This window comes from Lissotriton vulgaris, unplaced genomic scaffold (genome assembly GCF_964263255.1).
Source record: "Lissotriton vulgaris unplaced genomic scaffold, aLisVul1.2 SCAFFOLD_700, whole genome shotgun sequence".
Classification (NCBI taxonomy): Eukaryota; Metazoa; Chordata; class Amphibia; order Caudata; family Salamandridae; genus Lissotriton; species Lissotriton vulgaris.
Window position 1 is genome coordinate 554,404 of NW_028243225.1, and position 25,025 is coordinate 579,428.

Below are 25,025 nucleotides of genomic sequence, written 5' to 3' on the forward strand. Positions count from 1 at the left end.
TTTGATATTTACACTTAATCACATGACCTGGGCAAGTACATATGGTGTAACCACCAATAATAGCCTTGGCAGAAAAGTAGTACTTTTAATAATTATTTGCAAACATATTTTAAGAGAAAAACACCCTCAATAAAGTGTTCCAATCAAGGAAGTGAAACTAATATAGCAAAGGCTTGAGTCAGAGTATCAGTAAGCTAGCAAAATTCTTTACCTTCTGAATTCGTAATGCGACGGGTGTGCAATTTGTTAAACAATCTTCTTGTGCAAAGGACAAAATGCTACTTGTCCTGTAAATACATCCACTTGTCCAGTAAATAAATCTGCTTGTTCCACATGGACCCTAATAAGATTAGCTAACCTGGAACAGAGACAGTACTAGTTTTTATTTAATGAAACTAGTAAATAAAAAGAATGCTTTGCAACAAGTATGCTAGAGTAAAGCTTAATTTATTTGATTTCAAAGTGTTTGGAGTTTGGTAACAATTAAGGTGATCCTGGATTAAGCACTGGTGCATTTTACAAGTGTAAGTTTTACATTGTATTATGTTTCCTCTTTTGAACACCATGGCCCTGCTAATATTGAGCTCACACTGTTGATGTATTACTTGGAATGAGCTTTTCAGGATAAATAGAGGTTACACACACTGACAATTGCAGTCAGTGTTCTGAATTTACCTACTCATCTAAGACTGTGAATGGAACGTGTGACTAATACATTAGACACAGTCACTGTTCTACATTACCCCTCTGAGATTACTTACTGTGATTTTAATATGTAACCTTTAGGGATACACCCTGGTCTCTGCAGTTGCGCAACCCCCCCCCCCCCCCGATTTCTAAGTGGAACAACCGGCCTAAAATGTTATTTCTGCAGTCAGTTATCAGCCCACTGAACTATCTTAAGGGTTGGGAACTGTGAACTGCAGATTCCAAATGTAACTCTGTATTAGGCATTCCGAGTGGCATCTCCTTAAAATTACATTGTGCATCATTCAGAGGTTATTTATGTTTTTATTACTTTAAAATTGGATTGTGAGTCCCTCTCCTCATATTATGTTAATAGTTTCTCATTCAGCAATGTTAGAAATGGGGGTCTCTAATTTGCAGAGGTAGGTAACTTTGTCCAAATAGGGACTCTTCTTTCTAGTCGGGATAAGGGAGCTACACTCCTAAAATAACCCCTGCTCTCACCCCCTTGGTATCTTGGCAAGAGCCGTCAGGCTTTTCCTAGAGGCTGTGTGTAAAGCATTTGCACATAACCAACAGTAATAGTGTAAGCACTGCAAAAGGACACCACACCAGTTTAGAAAAATATCCAATATTTTTATATACTTAAGACAAGACCAAAAACGATAAAAATCCACAATACAGTACTTGGAAATCGTCAGTTATCAAAATAACCTTAAAATACAGTTCCTTGAAGTCGTTGGCTCAGTCCGGGGCTATCAACAAACAAATCCAAACAGTTCTGGCTGACCACAGCATCGCGGGACAACTACGGTTTCAGGAAAACAGTACCTTTAGAGATGCAGGGAGTCAGTGGTCTCTCATTGAGCTCCCTAAGGCACAGCGTCCCAAGGCACCGGTTACGGAGGTCGGGGCAGGAGTCGGCGGACCCTTGAAGTCACATGTGTTGCAGATCAAACTCCTCGCGGTTGAAGTCAGAAGCCCTGGTGTCGGCAGGCATCGGTTGCTGCGGAGTAAAGTGCCGCTGTGTGGCGTGCAATGTCCTCAGGTCGCGGTGCGAGCAGCGGCTCGTGGCGGTGTCAGATGGCATCGCCGGTGAGACCAGGATCGCAGTGCAAAGTGATGCGGTGCCTGTCGCGGTGCTGGCAGGTCACGGGGCAGGCAGCGGGGTCATCGTTGCTGAAGCGCTGTGGTCGGCTGACAAACTGGAGTCGATTTAGCCGGCGTATGTAGGTCAACGCTGCGGTGCTGGATGAGGACGGTGCGTCGTGTAACTTAGGAGCGGTGCCCTCGAACCACGGTGCAAGCAGTGGCGTAGATTTTGTCATGGAGCGTCGTCGATAGCAAAGTAGCGTCATGAGGCGAGACGGTGCGAAGTACGGTACCCACAGGTCGCGGTGCGAGCAGCGGCTCAGTGGCGGCGTCAGATGGCGTTGTCAGTGAGACCAGGGTAGCGTTGCTGCGGTGCCTTCAGGACACGGAGTCGGCAGCGGTGTCATAGACCGCATCGGGTTGCTTTGTTTTCTGTTGCGAGTTTGCAAAAACAACAGGTGATGGGACCGAATGAGGATCAATGTCACACATTCAACCCAGTCAAAAGATCTGGGTTCTAATCCATCGTTTTTTTGCACTCCACACCACCCTGGGTTAGACAATGGCGATATGCAAATCAGCTCTGACCCTGTGCCCCATGGGAACAGTCCAGTCCGAACTACAAAAGCCATGTCCTTCCCAGAACGGAATCAAGCATCCGAGGACCGGACCAGTTTCGAGGTAACACCTCTCATCAGCCCGGCTAGCTTGACTCCAGTGGTGTGGAGTGCCTGGGACCCACGTCTGGGCATCCCCAGTACACTTATAGCGAGTTTGCAAAAACAACAGGTGATGGACCGAATGAGGATCAATGTCACACATTCAACCCAGTCAAAAGATCTGGGTCCTAATCCATCGTTTTTTTGCACTCCACACCACCCTGGGTTAGACAATGGCGATATGCAAATCAGCTCTGACCCTGTGCCCCATGGGAACAGTCCAGTCCGAACTACAAAAGCCATGTCCTTCCCAGAACGGAATCAAGCATCCGAGGACCGGACCGGTTTCGAGGTAACACCTCTCATCAGCCCGGCTAGCTTGACTCCAGTGATGTGGAGTGCCTGGGACCCACGTCTGGGCATCCCCAGTACACTTATAGCGAGTTTGCAAAAACAACAGGTGATGGACCGAATGAGGATCAATGTCACACATTCAACCCAGTCAAAAGATCTGGGTCCTAATCCATCGTTTTTTTGCACTCCACACCACCCTGGGTTAGACAATGGCGATATGCAAATCAGCTCTGACCCTGTGCCCCATGGGAACAGTCCAGTCCGAACTACAAAAGCCATGTCCTTCCCAGAACGGAATCAAGCATCCGAGGACCGGACCGGTTTCGAGGTAACACCTCTCATCAGCCCGGCTAGCTTGACTCCAGTGATGTGGAGTGCCTGGGACCCACGTCTGGGCATCCCCAGTACACTTATAGCGAGTTTGCAAAAACAACAGGTGATGGACCGAATGAGGATCAATGTCACACATTCAACCCAGTCAAAAGATCTGGGTCCTAATCCATCGTTTTTTTGCACTCCACACCACCCTGGGTTAGACAATGGCGATATGCAAATCAGCTCTGACCCTGTGCCCCATGGGAACAGTCCAGTCCGAACTACAAAAGCCATGTCCTTCCCAGAACGGAATCAAGCATCCGAGGACCGGACCGGTTTCGAGGTAACACCTCTCATCAGCCCGGCTAGCTTGACTCCAGTGGTGTGTTTTCTGTTGCAGCACAAAACCCATGGTCCACAGTGCTGACGGCAGAAGAACTTGAAGTCTTTGCTGTTCCTGAGACGTCTTGAACAGGAGGCAAGCTCTACCTCAAGCCCTTGGAGAAGAAGTTGCAGAAAGTTCAGTCCAGTCCGTTCACTGCCCAAGAGAGAAGCAGCCACTGTAGGCCAACACAGCAAAGCACTAAGCAAAGTCGTAGTTCCTCCTCAGAGCTTCTCCAGCTCTTCTTCTTGACAGTCTTCTTTGTCCCAAAAAGTCCTAAAAGTCTGGGCCCCTCTTTTTATACCCAAAAATCCTTTGTTCTCTGAAGAGTGTCTGTACCCAGGCAAAACCAGTTCTGTGAGGCACTTTGCAACTGCACAACCACCTTAGTGGGGCAGAGCCATCATTGTGGAAGGCAGGCACAGCCCTATTCAGGTGCAAGTGCTACTCCTCCCATCACTCCAAATGCAGACCAGGCCTATTCACCCCAACCCTGCTTCATCAGGCTCTCTGGAGCCACTGCTACTCTCCAGCCCTTGTTATCTAAAGCCAGACATGCAATACACAAATCTAGCAGAGGCATACTGAATGGCTAAGCAAGAAAATACCTACTTTCTAAAAGTGGTATTTTTAAACACAGAATGAAAACCCCCCCTCACTAAAAGATGCATTGTAACATTCTGAGTTCAGGCATATCAAACGTTATTTTCCTACCTTGTTCCGCGGGGTAGTTATGTTTATAAGATGTTATAAACAAACTCCCCATTCTTTCCTATCTGAGCAGGTAGCCTTGCAATATTTAAATACTGCCAATTTCCTTTTTCACTAGCAGGACATGCCACCCACACCAGGGCATGTCCAGCCGCCAACATCCAATGCACCCTACCCACAGGGGTACCTTGAGCCTACCATAGGGGTGACAACCTTGTTAGAAAAGGGAAGGTTAGGGACTGGCTAGTGTGTGCACTCACCAAGACGACATGGCAGTCTCAGACTGCACACAGGCTCTGCAATGGCAGACCAGAGTTACATTTACAGGCTGCTTGTGTAGGTGACACACTCAAGGGCTGCAGCCCACTAGCAGCCTTTGACTTACCGGCCCAGGCACACCCAGTGCACTTTACTAGGGACTGACCAGTAAATCAAATATGCCAATCATGGAAACACCAATCCATATCACATTTTACAACAGGAGCACATGCACTTTAACACTGCTCAGCAGTGAAAAAGTGCGCAGAGACACTAAGCCAGTAAAAATAGTGTAAAAGTTCAGAAAGCAAAAAGTGAGGGGAAACATGCCAAAATATGCTGAGTCTAACAAGCACACTAACAACTACCAATGTTTCTTGGTGTTAGAAGGAATGATTCCCCACCAGTGTTAATATTCACAGATTTGCTTTTGTCTTCTACTTGAAATTAATATTTTCATTTTTTTTTCTATCATTCTTGATAATGTTGTGTCAATAAGGTTCTCATACAGCACACTCCCATCATACTTTATTGGCGCTAGAGGGAAGAGACACACTGGTATTGTATTCGTAGTTGAAAGCCTTATAAAACATCCAGGTTTTTTTAAGTAGTTTGTTGTATTTCCCTGCCAACGTTTGAAAGCTTGGGTCCGATGACAAGTCTCTTTTCTCATTTCTTCCCTAATATTTTCACTGTGTACAGATATCTTAATTTCCATTATTTTCTTTAGTCTTCCATATTTATCCCATTTCTTTTGCCCTCTGCATGCTCATTTCTCCTCTCTGTCCTCCTATTTATATGTCCCAGGTCGTCTTTGTGTCCCATGTGAATGGAATGGATGTTAGAAGAAGAACATAAGCATTACGTCAAGTTTTATTATGCTTGTTTCTCATGCTTTATTTAATGAGCTCAGAGGAGGCACTCTTCCGTTGTGGAAAACAATCTTTGATACAAATCAAATTCTCATCCTGTAGGGCTAGCATGAAATACTTTTGTTGTCCGAGTCTGGGAATAGATAGTTTCAACGGATCCCGTTGATAAATGAAGGAATTCTGTCTCAAGTCATTTGAATTCAGGCCAATGTTTTCTTCCATTCAGAGATCTAACATCATGCAATGATTTTTCCTACCCTCTGGAGAGTATGGAACTGCTTTACTATAAGAGTTTGATGGCTGGTTATTTGTGAGTGATAGCCCCAAAGCAGTGCACGTTTCCTCCAAACATATGATTGTGTTATCATTACTACTCTGACGCCATCATCAACTCTAGAGCCTCGATGATGCTTGTTGTACATTGTGCCCTGCAGGGTAGAATTCATTTAGGCTTACAATAAATTGAAGTTTGCAATCTCGCTGTTAACAGCATCTATTTATTGTGCTTACATGTCCAGCTGTTGGGACTACTGAGTAGTATTAAAATTGTGTTATTACAGTCCTGTAATAATGTATTACTTGACATTGACACACACTTCTGTGGTGGGTTTCATGGCTCCCTTCCCTCCCTTAGAGACCTCATTGGCTGGATAAGGGAGCCTATTGGCAGATAAACCCTGAACATGCATGCCCTCGTCAACAAGCCTCTAAATCCACCCATTGTGTTTGGTCTACAGACCTGCCTCTTACTGCCTTGGCTTTCTACGTTTGGTCTCAGGATGCTTCTTTTTGGTCCAGGGAGGACCTGGCTTGTCAGTTCGGCCTGTTCTGTTCCCATGAGGAGCAGGGTCAAGACAAATTTGCATTTGGCTGAGTCTAAACTGCGGTGACATGGTGAGCAATAGAAGGATGGATTTAACCCTGAGCTGTTCACTGGGGATGAATGTTTGATTTGTTTCAGATTCCGTCCATCATTTGTGTGTCTTTTGCTTTCTCCCCCTAAGTGTGCCGAGTATGCCCAGATGTGGGCCCGGTCTCACTGTGCCACTGGATTCAAGCTAGCCTGGCTGATGAGGGGAGGGATGATATCCCGAAACGGGTCCCAGGATGCTTGTTTTTGGTCCAGGAAGGACCTGGCTTGGCAGTTCAGTGTTCTTTTCCCATGATGAGCAGGATCAAGACTGATTTGCATATAGCGGAGTCCAAACAGGGGTGGCATGGTGAGCAAAATAACAATGGATTTAAACCAGATCTGTGGGTTAATGTTTGATTTCTTCAGCATTCCGTTAATCATTTTTGTCTTTTACTTGGTTTTCTACATTTGGCAGGTTGGGTATAGGCAAGTGTAACTTGTGGGATTCGAATTATTGTTGATATAATTGATAAGATAATTGATCTGTGTCCTTTCTCTTTAAATTATTGTACTTGATCTACATTTGTAACCGACAAAGCAAAAGCCCTTGAATATCTGCAAGAGACCCACATGTTACACAGTGGGCCACTAGGGGTCATTAGAGGTCACATGGAATACTTCCAGGTTGAAGGCAAGCAGATACACTGTAATTAAAAGATTTTGTAACTACGAATCACTCCCAGAAACTTTAATTCACGAAGTGGGAAAGGACTTCAGCAGCCTCTATTGCTCACACAAAATGGCTGCATCAGATCAGTAGACAAAGAAAAAGGACTACTCCCCATAAGGATCTTTAAATGGAAATAGACACAGGACCTATTTGGAAACACAGTGCAGTCATCTTGGACTGGCTCATCACTCACAGACCTACATGGAAATAGGACTTCATAGATGCCTATAAGGCTCTTTGCTAAAGAAGCGGCCATATTACAATGGTCTCAAAGCAAGCATTCATCGCTCAAAAGCGACCACCTACCTCTCCACTTCCCTACTTCAGGTCAATTTGTATATCTTACTATTCTCTTTTGTACTAGCCTACCCCACTGCCTACCTCACCACCTCCAGTTTTAATTGGTCTCAAAACAAGGATTCATCGCTCAATCAGCGACCACCTACCTCTCCACCTCCCTACTTTAGATCAGTCTGTGCATTTTATTTTGTTCTTTTGTACTATCCTACCCCACTGCCTACCGCTCCACCTCCAGTTTTTATTAGATCTCCTTGTACTAGCCTACAACACTGCCTACCCTACTATGGAACTTACAGGCACACACACCTATAACATCATCCACCCCCCTGGCCTCTCTAACAAATCGGCCAAACGGTTCAAACACAACTTCATCAGATCACACCCTGAAACCCTCTTCGCTGATCCCTACTTCTCACCACGCAACAGACATTCAACCATCGACATCATCTTCCACACTAAACGGAGAGCACAATGGAGGAAAGCTCTCCTAGCCACTTTTCCCATTTCCTCCTCCAGAAAATCGGCACACGGTTTAGCTATTTATATTGCCCCTTCCCAAATCTTTCAAGCTACAGCAACAATCACTATCTATAACAACGGCACCATCCTTATGCAAGCCACGGACCGTAGCTTAAACCTCCTAGACAACTTCTTCCCTTTCATTAAGGAACAAGTAGACAAACCCCAAACTGTATCACGTACCACCTCTACTCACACCAACACTATTAGGGACCATTTAACCCCATTCCCCCCTCCTCTCCCTCCTTCCCGTCCTTTTAGGTCTTCTGACTCCTCTGACTCATCCGCCTCCACAACCCCAGCTACCCGGAAATACACCCCCACCTATACTACCATCAGCACCATACCACCGAATCAGCCCACCCTCCACCTACCTATCATGGACGAGGCCACCCATGCACCTCACACTTCCACGGTTCTCACCCTAGGTTGGAACACAGATCCCCTCCCCCTTCCACCTCTTTCCTCACACTCATCATCTCTCCCCCTATCCCAGTCACACCTCAAAACACCACCACTAACATAGACTCCATACAACTCAACTTATCCCCCCCTAAGTCGACCCATTCTAATCACCTACCTCCACTAGTTTCGGATCTCTCTACAAGAACCTTCATGGCTCACCCTCTCTCCCCCACTCGCAGCATCACACCTTCCAGTTACTTCACACTCGCCAACCAGGCCACCACAGCGCAGTCCCCTGCACACCGTGGTCCATTCCTCAACCTCACTGATACCAGTTCACCCCTTGCACAACATTCGCCTCCCTCTCCTCCCCACACTCCTGGCAATCCCTCCATCCAACCTTTATCAACACTTTCCTTACGACACACTCACGTAGCCACACAGTCGAACACATGCACCCCGTTATTAGCACTTTCACCCAACCAGCTGACTCCCCAGACACTCTCACTCAGCGCATCTCCCCCCCCCCCCCCACAACCTCAGCAGACTCTAGATTAGATGAGATCATGTCCACAATCCATCTAATTAACGAAGACCTCCACGCGTTTAAAATCATTCTATCAAACGATCCTTGGCTCTCGAGATCCAACATCCCTACCAAGTCCCGACACACCCCCACTACGACAAACACATTGGTCCTAATTGGATTTCTGTACCCTCTTGCAACCTAACCTCCGCCCTTTACGTACCAACAACCATCTCTCCGAGACCGATCTTCTCTCTCTCTTGCTCTCCTACGAACTGCCCCCCACCACCACCGTTCACCTTCCTCACATGCCCATCACCTCTATCTTCCCAAACCCTCACAGGCCTTCTACTCATAACAGAGGAGTCATCGCCAATAACCTCTGTAAAGTCCCACTCATCCAAGAACAAACATCATCTGCCGCCACCCCCGTCTTAAATGCTCACTCTTGAATTGCAGATCGGCATCGAAACACGCCACTGACATAGCCGACCTCATTACCTCGACCAACATGGACATCATAATTCTCACGGAAACATGGCTTACAGATTCTTCCTCGTCCCTCATCGACATTTTAGTTCCACCTAATTATGACATCAGACTAGACAGGCTGGGTGGCAAGACTGGAGGTGGTATTGCCTGTATACACCGGAACAACATCACCATAAACAGAGCCATTCCTGCGCTACTCCCGTCATGTGAATACATCTGCCTTGACATCAACAGTAATGGTAAACCTGTCTGCTCGCTCCACACCATCTACCACCCTCCTGGCGACCACCTCCTATTCACAGAACAAATCATGGACCTGATTTCATCACTCACTGGCCGACGAAACACACACATTTTTCTGGGTGACTTTAACCTCCATTGGAACCATCCTAACGACAAAGTGGTCAACAGCTTCAAAGACTTCCTCAACGCCTTAGACCTCAACCAATTAAGCAACAGCCCGACACACTACAAAGGCGCAATCCTGGACTTAATAATTGCTAAAACTGATTCCCAGCAACTTGACCAATCAAGAAATCGACCCCAGGGGGAGGAGCCTAGCTCGAAACCATGATGGCCGCCTGATCTCTCGGCTACGCCGACCCTCTCGCCTTTCTCCCGTTTTCCGCCTCATCCTGTACTTCATCCTGCACACGAGTGGCGGTAGCGGAAACGGGAGGCGAACCCGAACCTGCCGATGTGCTTCTCTGCTCGATCCCGGCTGCGAGAGTGCCGAGACGCCTCCGCCTCCTCCTGGCGCTGCGCGGCTGTGCCGGGTCTTTGTTCTCTCGCTGACCGGCCCTGTCCACAACAACGGCCGCCATTCCAGGCAGATCGGAATCGACCGACTACGCGTGGCAAGCGCGTCTTGCCCCCTGTATCCTGCTCTATCGCTTCGCAGGCTTTGGGCGCCGCCGCTGCGGAGGCAACATTGTATTCAATCCTCAGCCCGGGGACGGCTTACCTGCTACTTTGTTTCTTGGCGAGTAGTGCCGAGCGCCATTTTGCAGCTTGCCTTTCTCTCCCGTGACGGCGGCTCCCGGGCTGCTTCTGAATACGCGGACGTCTGCCCACGCTGCATCGGCACTGAGTGACCATGGAGTCTGCCTCCCCTGTCCCCTCGGTTGGGCGGTGCCATGGTGTATATCGGCGTAGGGACCAGCTGACTGTGGAGGGGGATTGCGGCCGTATCCCGGGACAGTACTGCGACCATTCGCCCAGTGGAAATACTGTGTCCCTTCTCCCTGATAAACCGGTACTGCTTGGTGACATCCTGGGAGCCCTATGTACCTTAAGAGCGGCTTTTGGTATCGCTGGCCACGAATTGGGGGATCGGCTGGATGGGATTCTATCGACGACACCCTTGCTTGAACGCGGATGCCTCTGGGAGCAGGACACTATGCCACACCCGGCTTCTGCCCTCTTTCCCTCCTCTCCGGTTGCTATTGACACACTGGGGGTGCGAGACCCTACTGCTGCTGGAGTGCCAGCTGTTACTTCTTCGAGGAGGCTTGAAATCTCTGGAGATGCGATGTGGCTGGGGAAAAATGCCCGGGCGCCACGTTTGGCGACTCCTCGCGGGGTTACTGACACGACTTGCTCTTCTATCCTGGAATGGTTCCTACTGACTGGGCTTGCCGATCCTGGTGGTTCACTAAAGGGCGCTACATCCTCCTGTACTGTTGTTATCAACACGGCTGTGTGTTGGATGGACTTTGATGGACACCCCCCCGCTCGGATGTGGTCACTTTGCTCCCTCGCCTCCTCCAAGATGTCTACCGTGAGGCTGGACTATGTCGCTGCTTCGCATCGCAGGGGGCAGGGATGAGGTTGTCTCCTCATATGCTCGGACTGTTTTTGCTTGCACTGCTGGGACACTGATGGACTGCCGGGGATAGTGAATATTGGTATTGTATTGGTCGCGGGGTCTGGGATCGGGCGGCCGGAGTGATATGTGATGGTAGTCTTGGGAATATCCGATGGCCCTCCTCCGGTCTTATGTGTAACACGTTTCTTTTTTCTTCTTTCTTGCTTTTCTTTTCTTCCCTTCTCTGTTCTAAATTTCGGGTTCGGTTTGTGGGCGACAGGCACGTTGCTAGGGGGGGGGGATGGCCGTAGCCTCCGCATACGTGCAGGGTGGGGGGTTGGGGGTAGGGATTTTGTTTCAGTTTCAGTTTCTATGGGCCTTATTTTTCTCATCTCCTCTTTCTTCCTTTTTCTTTCTCTTCCTTTGGGTTTTCAGGTGCCTTGGGGTAGTGATACCTATTCTATCCGCTGTTGATACTGTCATTTTAGTGGATTTGGGTGTACTGAGTCCGTGGGCGGGCGATGGCCAATATGTACTGTTTATTGTGCAACTATTCTGATGATTATTATTCTTCGTCGCTTTTCATGTCTTTTCCTCGTTTTGCTGCTAACTCGCAGGTTCGTTGCCTGCCAATTGCTCTCGGTGGATTGAATGCATCTGATCCTTCTTACCTACAAAACTTTTAAAAATTAACCTCACTTCTCCTCAGCTTAGCGGTCCTGCTCTATTTGTCTCACGTCTTGGACACTTATCGTTTGGGTTTTCTTAGGGACCGCTGAGATGGTCTATTCTTACTTTTTGTGCTACGGACTGCTTTCGAGGCCGGCCTGTATGGTTGTGGGCCCGTATTTGTATGCTTACTATGCACAATAAAGGTTTTCAAAAACTTAAAAAAAAAAAAAAGAAATCGACCCCAAAAACTTTTTGAATTAATTAAAGCGCAATCTAAGGACCAACCCCAGCGGCCACCTAAACTAACTCACCCACAACCATCTTGTGATGACTTCTCTAACCACTTTAAAGTAAAGACAGAAAACATCAAGAAAGATCTCCTCAAGGACCTAACTTCTCATTCTGACCCCCTTACCAAAGCGCCCCCCTTACCCCCAAACGTGTCTCAACAAATCACTTCAAAGTTTACCTTGAAAAACTACGCAACATGGTCTTACTTCCACCCCTATTCTGAAGAAGTAATAGGCAAACTTCTCAGTGCCCTAAAGCCTTCCAACCACCTAACTGACCCTCTCCCCGCAAATGCGGTCAAAGATCTTACCCCGACCAAGATCATCAACAGCTCACTTCAACAAGGCTGCATCCCCGACTCCCTGAAGGTAGCACAAGTGTCTCCCATCCTCAGGAAACCCACAGCTGACCCCACGGATCTCAACAACTACCACCCAATATCCAATATTCCCTCTCTGGCCAAACTTCTGGAAAAATATGTTCACCACCAATTGACTAAACATATTGATCACTTCAAGCTGCTAAATAAGCACCAATCCGGCTTCCGCGCAAATAACAGTACAGAATCTGCCATGACGCACATCATTGATGATGCACTTCAACTAACCGATCGTAACGAAGCATGCCTCTTCATCCTACTAGACCTCTCCTCAGCATTCGACACGGTCAAACACGAACACTTGATAGATCTGTTGAAACACAGAATGGGTCTCTCAGGACCAGTGCTAGACTAGTTTACCTCTTTTCTGCATAACCGGACTCAAACATTTAAGGTCAACAACACACTGTCTAAACCAATGCCTGTCACGCTAGGAGTCCCACAAGGCTTCTCATTATCCCCTACTCTCTTCAATCTCTTCATGGAAGGACTCTCCTATTTGCTACAAACTTTCAACGTGCAGTTCCACATGTATGCAGACAATACCCAACTCTACCTCAAGATCAACACCTTGGATGACATTAGACTGCTCAACAACACGCTTAAGACCACCCAAACTTGGCTGGCAGTGAATCACCTCAAACTAAATGCTTTAAAAACTGAATTCCTCCTTATCGCCCCTCCCGCCAAAGTCCCCACTATGCACAATCTGATAAAACACCTCACAGCACTCGATGTTCAACCAACCATTGTTGACTCGGCGAAATCACTTGGTATAACACTGGACTCCAACCTCAATATGCAGAAGCATATTAGTAATGCAACGAAGGGAGCAAACTTTCAGATCAATACACTAAGGAAACTGAAGCCCTTCCTACCTCCTAATGACTTCAAGTTAGCGGTTCAGGCTCTTGTTCTACCGTGGCTGGACTATGGAAGTGTTGTGTTATGTGGTCTCAAAACCACCACAGCTCCTCTAGGAGCATCCGCCAATGCAGCAGCGAGACTCATCACGGGCTCGAAAAAAAGGGCCCACATCTCCCCTGATCTAAAGTCTCTAAACTGGCTGCCATTTGAAGCCAGAATCCACCAGAAAATAGCCTGCATGACACACAAGGCCCTACATCATAGTGCCCCCAGCTATCTCACACAAAAACTCACAATATCAGGAGGTTCAAGATCAACAAGAAGTTCGGAAAACTTCCTTCTGAAACCACAAAAATTCAATAAGGAAAAAACCTATAATCGCTCCTTTTCACGAATGGCACCCAGGATTTGGAATGCCCTCCCACCACAAATAAGACTTAACCCCTTCTCGGCCTCATTCAAACTGGAAGTAAAAGGCATCCTCATGGCGAAATTTACGTAAACATTGCCTCACATGACTGCTTGAAGAACCCTGATTTCACCCTTTTACCTACCATTCTAAAGCCTGGCTTATTATATGCAAAACTTTTGTCCATATATTTTGATGTTCTCATGTTCAATGTATTCCCATCATCCTTCTACACCGAGCTAGTTTCTGCACCCTTTCTGAATTTGCCCTGTTATCTAGGATTTTCTCTAGCACCTTGCTCTATCACCTTGTTTTACTTCTTGCACGTTTCTTTTATTAAGCTTTTGATGTTATTCTTACGTTCCTTTTATTTCTATTTATGTCTTGCCTATACACACTTATTGTAAAGCGCTCTGATACCCGCAAGGGTCTTGTTCGCGCTCTATAAACTTTCAAATAAATGAAACAAAATGCAACCTTACTAAGGACAATTTAAAAACTTTGTTCGTCTTAGGAAATCCACATCGTGCTAACAACCATTTTTTTTGTAACCTTTAATATTTGTTTACTCTTGTGATTTTTCATCTTTTTTTGGTGGGGGATAATCAAATTTATTGACATTATATAGAAACAAAATTCCACACAGACAGCAAAATCATGCACCATGGAGCTCAGACCATTAGCAGGAAGAGCGGTGACATATGCCTGAGTACAGGGTCCCAGAGAAGGCCACTTCGTAAATGTAGCAAAATAAACAAGGGCATACACAGAGATTAAAATAACAGGTTGGGCCATTTATCCCAGATCTTTTCAAACTTTTTAGGACAACCTCCGGCCTCGAAGAGAGTTTCTTCCTGGGTCGCACACCAATCCACCCCTCTTCACCATTTCCATACATTAGGGGGTTTGGCCTGAGACCAGGCCGCTGCAATGTCTCCCTTGGCCACCACAATTTCTGTGCCCAGGAAAAGTGTATTGGCTCAAGACCCGTCCAATCTGTTGAACACTTACAGGAGGAGACGCAATGGGTCGTGTGGAACCACCCAACCTGTGGTCTGTGTAAGCTCGGATTCCACACCTGCCCAAAAGGAGTCAGAGGCAGGGTATTGCCAGACCATATGGTAAAAATCGGCTGGAGCATGGTCGCACCGCGCACAGGCAGGGGAGGGAGCGCAGCCCAGCCCAGCCCAGCCCAGCCCAGCCCAGCCGTATGCAGACTCGCAGGAGTAAGATAAGCCGTGTGGAGATAGTAGAGTTGAATAAGGCGCAACTTAGAGGAGGTCGTCAAAGTTTGGGACCCATGAGAGCGTCCCGCCAGTCTGCTTCCTCCAGGGGGCCAAGCCATCCCTCCCAGCGCTCGCGTAATGAATCCAGGGACGCAGGGCCATTGTTCACCAGGGAGCGATAGATCCGTGACAACCCTCCTCTGCCTAAATTCCCCATCATATTCTAGGTCTCCAAGGGGTTGAATTCGGGAAGGTAGGTGGCCGATTGGATGTGTACAGTGGGAGCGTGACGAAGCTGCAGATACTTATAAAATTGATACACATGAAGGGAATGGCGCTGCTGCAGGTCCTGATGTGGTCTCCCACTCAGATGTCGCCGAGAAGCGAAATCCGGATTTGATCCAACTGCCGAAATCCCTGCAGGGTCGAGGTCTCACGCAGCCTACCGCCATGCCACAATGGCGTGTGTTGGGTGAGCTTCCCATCCCATCTCGTGTAAAGCAAGACAGAGCGCCAAGCCAGTAAAACTGCCCTAGTGACCAGGTAGAGGATTTGTGGTATAGGGGCCCTTATAAGTAGGCCTGAAGCTTCGGAAAGTCCAGAGTCCTGAGTTCAACCTGGTATGCTAGATCGGACCAGCCACCAGCAAACCAGTCATGGATAACTGAGTCTAGTGGCCAAATAATAAAGATGGAGATTGGTCACGCCCATGCGACCGTCATAGGGGGGTATCTGACAGTGGGCCAGGGCCATACGTGGCCTCCCGCCCTTCCACAAGAACCGGGTGAGCAGACCATCAATTTCACGGAACCAACTCGAAGATGAAAGGTTATGTTTTGTAGAATATATAAAACACAGAGGAAAATCCTAATCTTAAAAAGCACACTTCTTCCAAGAGGGTTGAGCGGGAGGGATTGCCAATGTTTGAGGTCTGCCTTAGCTTTGGTGACCAGGGGTGTAAGGTTGAGGGCCCATTCAAGCTCCAGAAGTAAAGTCACCCAAATTCCCAAGTATTTGAATGAGTGCCTCGCAAAGGGACGGTCGACTGCCAATCGAAGCAGGCCTGCGATGGATGGAGGGGGACCAGTATGGACTTTGCTGGATTAAGCTGTAAGCCTGAGACCCTCTCAAAGGCATGGAGGGTTTCCAAGCAACGTTAGCCAAAGCTCTCTGGTTCGGCTAGGAAAAGGAGGACATCGTCCGCGTATATGGCGATGTTATCCAAGTGTGAGGATCCCAAGACCATCCGTGAATGTGGGGATCGTTGTGTATGAGGCAGGCCAAGGGTTCTATCGCCAGCGCGAATAAGAGCGGTGAGAGGGGGCAACCCTGACGGGTGCCTCTCTGGATGGGAAATGCCTCTGAGAAGGGACTGTTGGTCAGAACCCGTGCTTTGCGGTTGGAATACAGGACTCTGATGAGACGCCTACATGAGGGGCCTAATTCCATTAGAACGAGCACAGCCTCCAAGTAACTCCAGTCAATCGTGTCGAAGGCTTTTTCAAAGTCAATGAATAGCAGGGCCAGATACGGGGTGTGCTGGTGACGTCGTGCAAGGGCGAGATGGAGGCGGCGTATGCAATGCCGGGTACCGCGGGCCAGCATAAAGCCACATTGGTCTGGGTGGACCAAATCCTGCAAGAGGGGGCGGAGGCGTTGGGCCAAGGCAGTGGCAAAGATTTTCATCTCGGTTTTGATGAGGGAGATTGGGCAGTATTCTGCACAAGAGAGGCTGACTGGGTCGTAGGTATAACCACGATAGTGGCCACATCAGTCTCAGGGGGTAAAGTTCCTGTCTTTACCACGTGTTGGAAGAGGTCAGCCAAATGGGGGACCAGTACGTCTCGGTAGGCTGCATAATATTCCTGTGGGAAGCCGTTTGGCCCAGGCGTCCTACCAGAGTGCAATAAAGAAATGGCACCATATATCTCCTCCGGGGTAAAAGGGAGGTCCAGGTCTTTCGAAACAGTCTGGGCCAGACGGGGTAACTGAACCCCGGCTCGTTCCAACAGGTCAACCAAGGAGGCCTCGGGAGTCCGGGCCGCATAACGCTGGGCATAGTTGCCCGCAATAGCTTGGGCAATGGCCCGCGAAGTGTAGTAATGAGTGCCGGCCGCGTCGCAGACTTCAGGGATTAGTCCGTTGGCTTTGGGATAGGAGACCAAATTATGGAGCAACTTTCCATTTTTGTCCCCCAATCCGTATACGTGGGCCACTTAAGAGCGCCATAGCATTTTGGCCGAGTCTAGGAAGACCTGGCGGATCTCTTCCCGGAGTAGTGCAAGTTGTCTACCATGGTGAGCATCCTCCGCGGCATCGGGAGTTGACTTCAGCTGTGCTTCTTGTGCCTTGAGGTGTAACAGGCGAGCCGTCTGTGCTGCCCGTTTCGTGTGAACCAGACCTCTGGCCACGCCCCGCATGGTGGCCTTGCCGGCCTCCCATAGTGTGCCCGAGGAAGGAACCATGCCCTTATTAGTTAGGAAGTAGTGTTTCAGTTCCATTCCGAGAGCCTTGCGGATCTCTACATCCTGCAGGAACCAGGCGTTCAACTGCCAGACTGTGCGTACCCCACCTGGGGCATGTCCCAGAAGGAGGGAGACAGGGGAGTGGTCTGAGATGCCTCGGGGGAGGATAGTGACTCCAGATACCGATTGGCAGTCGATGGCCGGCAGTAGGATCAAATCAATGCGGGAGTGGGTATTGTGGGCCACAGAAGAGTCAGTATATTGTTTCCGGCAGGGGATCCAGACCCTCCAAGTGTCACATAGACCCAGAGCAGAGGACCAGTCCGAAAGCCGTTTAGTGGAGTTGAGGTGGGACTGGGAGGGGGCGCCAGTCGCATCAAGGGAAGGCTGCATAACCGTGTTGAAGTTGTTGCGTGTTTATCTAGGTTCCTGATCGATACTGTGACCTTATGCCCCTATTCGGCTATAAATCCATTTATTCCCTATATTGGCATAACCGTTCAAGTGCGATTTACTGAAAAGTCATCTCTGGCCTCACACGAACAGAGCCACATTCCAGCATAGTTCCCTCTGCCACTTCCTTTGCGACCAATTAGTGCAATGACAGAGCAGCAGTCACTATCTGATATTCCTAGATAACACTCCGAGTTCTTCAACAAGATAAAAACTCCGCAAACCTGGAAATCCCCGCTTGCTATGTTTTGATTAGTAATGGAACTCTAATGAGCAACTGATAACTATCACTTCCTAGAGACATCTTTAATTGACGTCTTATGTCCAGCAAACTTGCGTCAAACCCGGCACCTGTCAGGTATAAATATTACCAACGTTGCCTTAAGCGATGCCTGTTGTACGAGCTACTGAAGCCAGCTGCCTGCACGACCCCGTGTTGGTACATCTAGCACTCTGTCGCTGCAGCCTGCTATCCTGTGGTGGTGAAGCTGCTGATACCATTATCGCCGCTAAAGCGCGACCTATGGTGCAGTACGCTTAAGGAGCTGAACAGCCGTCCCTCTGCGAAGACATCCAGCAGATTCCAGCTGCCCGCGGACGCTGTCCCCCCTCCTTCCTCGACGCGCTGAAGAGACCCGCTGCCTTTCTCGTGCAGAGAAATCCAGCCACGGCGTTTCCGGTTTACCCTCGCGGGTGACTGGGATATCGAGAGAGACCCCTGAAGGAGATACCAATCCTCCATCATTCTATTCAGAGGTATGGTGTTGACTAAACCCTTAGACGAGAATTCTTGAAACAAACCTTGGCAAAACCAACTTAACTTAAAGCTACTTACTTACTCCCCTTTCACGTGTTAGGCTTAGGTCAGGCACACTGGGGTAGGCTTAGTTAGAAGCACCAGTTGAGTATGTTAGCCTAATGTATATATGACTGTATATATGTTTTATTACTTTTAAACCATTGTATGGCTAAGAAACCATATCAATGCTTTTACAGTTCTATTTCGCAATACTTATCTTACTGTACGTACTTTTTATAATAACAATTATTGCAATTGTGGCAATACATTTCTCTTGTACGAGAAGAAAGACTGTTCAATAAATGTTAACCCTTTATTGACAAACGCCCGTCTCTCTATTCTCTACATCTCGTGAAAGTAAACTGCACTAGACTGACTGAGTGAAATACATGTCTATTGTTTCACACGACCCTAGAGATTGACTCTTGATCTGAGGAGCAAAGTTGTCATTTTGCACGGTTGTTGGAAAGCTGAATCCCTTCTTGTCTGTGCCAAGGAAGCTGATCACTTCCTATGCAGAGAAGAAAGTTTCCAGTGACCTCTGAGCTAGTTGGTAACACAACCCAATTAAGTTTAGCATAGTCAGTGGAGGCCTGGAATATCCGCAGTTCCACGTCGATACTACTGTTTATGTTATTCCAATGCGCAGGGCCTAGTGGGAAACTAGGAACTACACTACATGGCGCCAAACGTTTGGTAAGGCGATAAACTAACGCAAGACTTGTAGAGTAACTCAGTCGTGCATATTTCACACCCCTTTCTCCCGTAAATACTCCAATAGACGTCTGGAGTGGGTGAAAGGTTAAAATCCGCCCGACCTTAGTAGGAAGAGATTCCTATGTAAAGCTCTGGTTTATTCAACGTTGAAGGATACAGTGTTCCAAAATATTGTGCACCTAATCTTTGTCTCCTTGGAGACCTACTCTGCAAACCTCGCATTTTTACAATGCCAGAAAATAACGGAACCACTGGGGCCGCAGCAGATGCGACTCAGCAAGGTCCCGAATACACAGACCCGGATGCAATAATCATCCCGGCACAGTTAAGAAAATCTATAACTTCAAAACTTATAGTAAACGGACTGACACCTCATGGTGGTACAGTAATTTTCGTGATAGAGGCTCACGAGTATCGGAAGACAGAGGTATTCTATTCATGGATAAACTTTCCAGCGGTAAACGCTATAACAAAAGAGTTTCACTATTACAAAATAGAGAAACCTCCGGAAGAGTACGCTCCTTTCGAGGAGATTGAAATTCCACTTAAATTTCAAGAGCACCTGCTCTGGTTTAATGGCGCCCTAAAACACAATGATCACATAACTAGGCTCGGTCCACTAGGTAGACCAGGAGCCACGTGGCCGGTTCTAGCCAGCTACACACCACATCCTGACATTGCAAAAATGTCTAGAGAAGAGCTGTTAGTACAACTAAACACATTAATAAAAATACATAGGCAATTAGTCCAATATGTAATGCGGACTGCAACAGTCCAGCCAGCTGTTAATACACCACAGCTGACCCCTCATCAGGGGAACACAAATAAAATTACACCACAGAACATACAGTCATGTCTTGGTAAAACACCCGTAAAACGGGAACAAATTCCTTTCTGGTTAGCACAGAAAATCACTCAAATAGAGGCAGTATTTCCTGATACTACCCCTATTGAGAAACACAGAATCTTGACCATCTGCCTTCCTATGGGTATCGCACTACACGTGGAGGACTGTGACACTTGGGGTACAGTCTGTGCTTCCATTTACACAAAAACACACGGTGTTCCGTCTATGGCGGTAATACCAGAAGTGCTAAAACAGATTCAAAATGAATTCGGTCCAGAGCCCGCTTTAAATCTAGGTATGAAATTACTGAAAGACTTCAAGCAGGTCACGGCTATATTATTAGCCAACATAAGAGGAGAAGCAGCATCTGTGGCGATCCGCCAGAAGTTGAGGGAAACAGATATAAAAGATCCTGTTGAGCTTGCCAAAATCATAGAAAAATGCTATGAAGAATTAGGTAGAGACAGCTTGGGTGGAAAACCAGTTAAGCCCCAACTGCTCGAAAATCCTGAAAAATTATTTATTAAAAATAATTCAAACACTCCTAAAAAGAGCTGGGATGGAAATAAACAATCCACTCCCAAGGAAAAAGTTTTCCAGTCAAGAGGAAGGTCTCCTCGACGGAGGGCAAGAACTCCGACTCGAGAACGCCAGTCTCCCCAGCGGGAGCCCTCTGAGAAAAGATATAACCTTAGAAATAGGGATAATCTGAAAAAACCTGATAGATATCAAAGTATTGATACACGTCCCTCTCGATCTTTTCCACAGAATTCGGAAAGAAGAGGACGGTCAGACCCAGGAGAGCACACCAAGTCCAAAGACAAGGAACCTGCTCAAAATAAAAAATCTCAATTTCAGAAAAAGAAGGTAGCAAGTATTAGAGTAATCAACCATGCCGAGAATACTGAGGACACAGTTGAAAAACGGGGAGTGGGCATTGACAATGTTGGACAGTGCAGCAGAAATCAGTATAGCGCGCAAGATCTTGATGAGTCATCTGGAGACAGTGGACACGAATGAATACATTCAGGTTGAAACTGCCGACGCCAGACTTAGCGAGCCCCATAAAATATACGAAATAACATTGCGTATGGAGGGTGATAAGACTAGGAAAATTAAGGGTCTATTTTGGGATAAGCTCTCAAAAGGCTATGATATTCTGTTAGCTGAAAAAGATTGGCCCCCAGAGTTTGTCAGGGAGTGCCCTCGTGGCGAAGAAGTGATTATGCCTGCCTTCTCGAATCACATACCGATTCACAAAAAATATACATATGCAAGGAAATGGGCAGTGGCCCAGGCACCTGCATTATATAAAAATCATGTAGGATGGGATGAGGATTCACCGCCTCACAAAATCCAATTGAAAAGTGAACCAACTGCCCAGCGGCAGTATCCCATAAAGCAAGAAGCTAAAAAACAAGTCAGGGAGATCTTAGATCAACTTGAGTACCAGGGAGTGATTGAAACATGCAACTCTCAAATGAACAATCCTTTGTTTCCTGTCTCCAAGCCAGACAATTCATATCGTCTAGTTTTGGACTACAGACATCTTAATACATGTTGCAAAACTTTTGCAGTACAAAACTCGCATAGTGCAGCCCTAATGAATAACATAGTTAGGAAAAAATATAAAACGACATTAGACATTTCTAATGGTTTCTTTTGTCAAAACATTGCACCAGAAAGCAGATATTTGACCGCTTTCTCTGCATTTGGGTCACAGAAAAAATTCTGTCGACTCCCACAGGGGTTCAAGAACAGCCCAGGACTATTCTCAGCTAGGGTAACAGAGTTACTACAAATCTATGATGATGAAGCATTGTCTTACATAGATGATATTTATCTCACAGACGACGACTTGGATACTCACTTGAAAAGAGTGAACACCATTATACTTGGGTTCGCAGCAGAGGGTTATAAATTCAACTTTAAAAAGTCTCGAATTGCTCATCTGACAGTACTGTTTTTAGGGTACGAATTATCAAGTGAAGGGAAAAGCCTAGCGGACAACTTCTTAGAGAAGTGCGCTGTACTCCAAGCTCCAAAAACGCTGAAGAATTTACAATCCATACTAGGTTTTCTGAATTTCGGAAGAACTTACATACTAAATTACGCAGAGAGGGTTAAACCTCTCTACGAACTAATTAAACCTGATTTTAAACAAATCAATTGGACTCAAAAACACACAGAAATTTTGAGATCACTGCAAACAGACATGTTAGCAAAAACTAAATTAGATACACGTGACAACACACGTGATCTTGTAATCCGAGTCATCCCAGGAAGATGCGGATTCACATACCTAACCTCTAATGAAGGAGAAAAGGTACCAATAGCTTACAAATCACATTTGTACACAAAGGCTGAAATAAAATTCAGTTCAACTGAGAAAATTCTAACTGCGGTTCAGACTGCTGTAGCGAAAGAAAGGCCCCTAGCACAAGGTAAACGAATAATAATCGTAACACCCATACCAGCTTTAGAAGCGGTAACTAAAGCAAGCATTCCTAATGCTAAAGCTTTGCATCCGAGATGGATTCAGTGGGTTAATTCTCTTGCTGCAACAGACGTAGTTTACGAATTTGATCCTAACTTAAAAACACAGGAATTTTTACAATATGAATATGAATGTCCTCTGCCAATTGAAATCCTGCCTCTCGAAGAATACGGAAGTATTATATATACTGACGGATCAGCACAACCCGCAGTTGGGGGTAAGCAAGCTTACAGTGCTGCGTGCGCGATTGTTAAAGGTCGCTGGCACAAAGGAAAATTTAGACCATTGGTCACTAAAACACAATCTCTAGGAGATTGCTCGGCTCAACGAGCTGAATTAGTAGCATTTAAGATGGCGCTAGAAAATACCGATCGCGAATTCCCCACACTAATAGTGTGCGATTCTTTTTATTGCGTACAATCTTATAATGAATACTTGCAGAATTGGGTGGAAAATGGTTTCAAAGATGCAAAAGGTGGCACAATAAAGCATAAAATGCTTTGGGAACAGGTAGTGCTTTTACAGAAAGAACTACAAAAGACTCACGTGATACATACACTGAGTCATCAACGTGATGGCGTTCACGTTGCAGGGAATTCATTGGCTGATGAAGCCGCGAAGGCAGCTGTGCAAACGGCTTCCGTAGCTGCGATAACTCGGTCACAAACAAAAATAGACAGCGATATTCTACAAGCTGTCAGTACGTCAGTAAAAAATGATAAGAAAACACTCCCAAAAGGCTTTCCTGAAAAGTACTTGTACTTAACGGATAAAAATAATGTTCCTTTTGCTCGAATCCCTGGAGTGGGGGATAGAGTAATTCCAAACAGGGAACACAGACTAGGACTAATCAAAGCGGCACACGAAGGGATTGCTTCTGCACATGCTGGCGTTTCCGCAACAATATCACTATTAAAACAGAGATATTGGTGGCCTCGCTTGAGAATACAAACTAAAAAGTATGTATTAGAATGCGACATATGCCAAAGGATAAAAGTATCAACAGTGAAACGACCAGCGCAGACACCCCTTCTCATCTCGGATAAACCATTTGCATGCGTTTACCTGGACCACTGTGGTCCCCTACAAAGGGACGGTAACTATAGATATATCATGGTAGCAGTGGATTCCTGTACGAGGTTCATATGGATGTGGCCCCAGCGCTCGGCTGACGCTAGAACGGTTATAAAAGATTTGCGAGTCTTTATCGGCACATACGCAATTACCACGTTCCATTCTGACCAGGGTCCTGCTTTCAGCTCTCGAGCCTATAAGGAGGCCATGGCCAGCATGGGAATTGGGTTGCGGTATTCTTGTCCGTCGCACCCCGAAGGGAATAGTGTGGTAGAAAGAAAAAACCGTGACATAAAGCAATCTATAACAGCGAAGGTATTAGGTTCAGGCGCTGGGTGGGTCAAACATTTAATAAGTGTCCAGACTAGTCTTAACAACATGCCAAGAAATTCTCTAAAAGGTTTCAGCCCATACGAACTATTGTTCGGAATTAGAATGCGAGTTCAGGACCTCGATAGTCAGATGTCAGTGGTACAAGAAGAAACAACGCACTTTGATGTAAAAGATCGTTTGGCTGTTTTACAGGAACTGAATGAAACAAGAAAATCATTAAGCAACATAAAGTTAAAGCAACAGCCAAGTACCACTGACGAGGCACCACCCGCAACAGCCCCAGCAAGGCCTGTCTGGATTCCAAAGATTGGGGATCTAGTCAGAGAAAAGATCGCGGTTAAGAAGGAATTTGGGCCTTCTTACAGAAAAGCAGTACCTGTCTTAGCAGTCACCGGAACAAGATCAGTTGTGCTACCGCCCCTTGCTGGTAAAAAGGAGAACAGAGTCGTGTCTATCGATCTGGTAAAACCACAAGCCTGTGGCCTATAATCAACAGTAGGCCCAGTGGACTCCCAAGAAACAACAGAATACCCAAACTTGCAACAATCCAAGAGGTTCAAACTGAAAGACTAATCACATTCGATCAGCCTGCAGTGCACAATAAAGGACTATGCAATAATGCCATGGAACTCGTGCCTCTTGAAACACAGATTGAAACAGTTCGTCAAGAAACCACACCAGTCTACAATGATGTGGCATCAGAAAGTGCTACCGAGAGACAGATTGAAAGAACAATCCCATCAATTGACAGAACTGCCTCTGGTTATTTCATCAACTTCAACAACTTCTCTGAAGATCAAAACGATCCCGAAGTGATGCCAGAAACAAAAAAGACTTTTAAAGAAAAAGCAACGGAACTCTTTCATCAACTGAAGGAAATCTACCTAATTTCCCCTTGGCTAGAGTTCTGGTTCGGTCTAGGTGTATTTTTCCTCCTGCTTTGGCTCATCATGGTACTGTGTTTGGTAAAATTCATTGAAGGAAAATATATTACAATGGACACAGCAAGTCAGAACATCAACCTAGTCCTGAAA

At 46.6% G+C, this 25,025-nt stretch overlaps 1 protein-coding gene across 1 annotated transcript in view; it reads left to right on the forward strand.

Annotated features, from left to right (window-relative positions):
* Nucleotides 1-25,025, forward strand: part of LOC147668662 (transmembrane protein 131-like) — a gene marked incomplete at its 3' end in the record, with an annotated part of 812,034 nt that overhangs the window by 441,317 nt on the left and 345,692 nt on the right. The gene's annotated exons all lie outside the window — the stretch shown is intronic.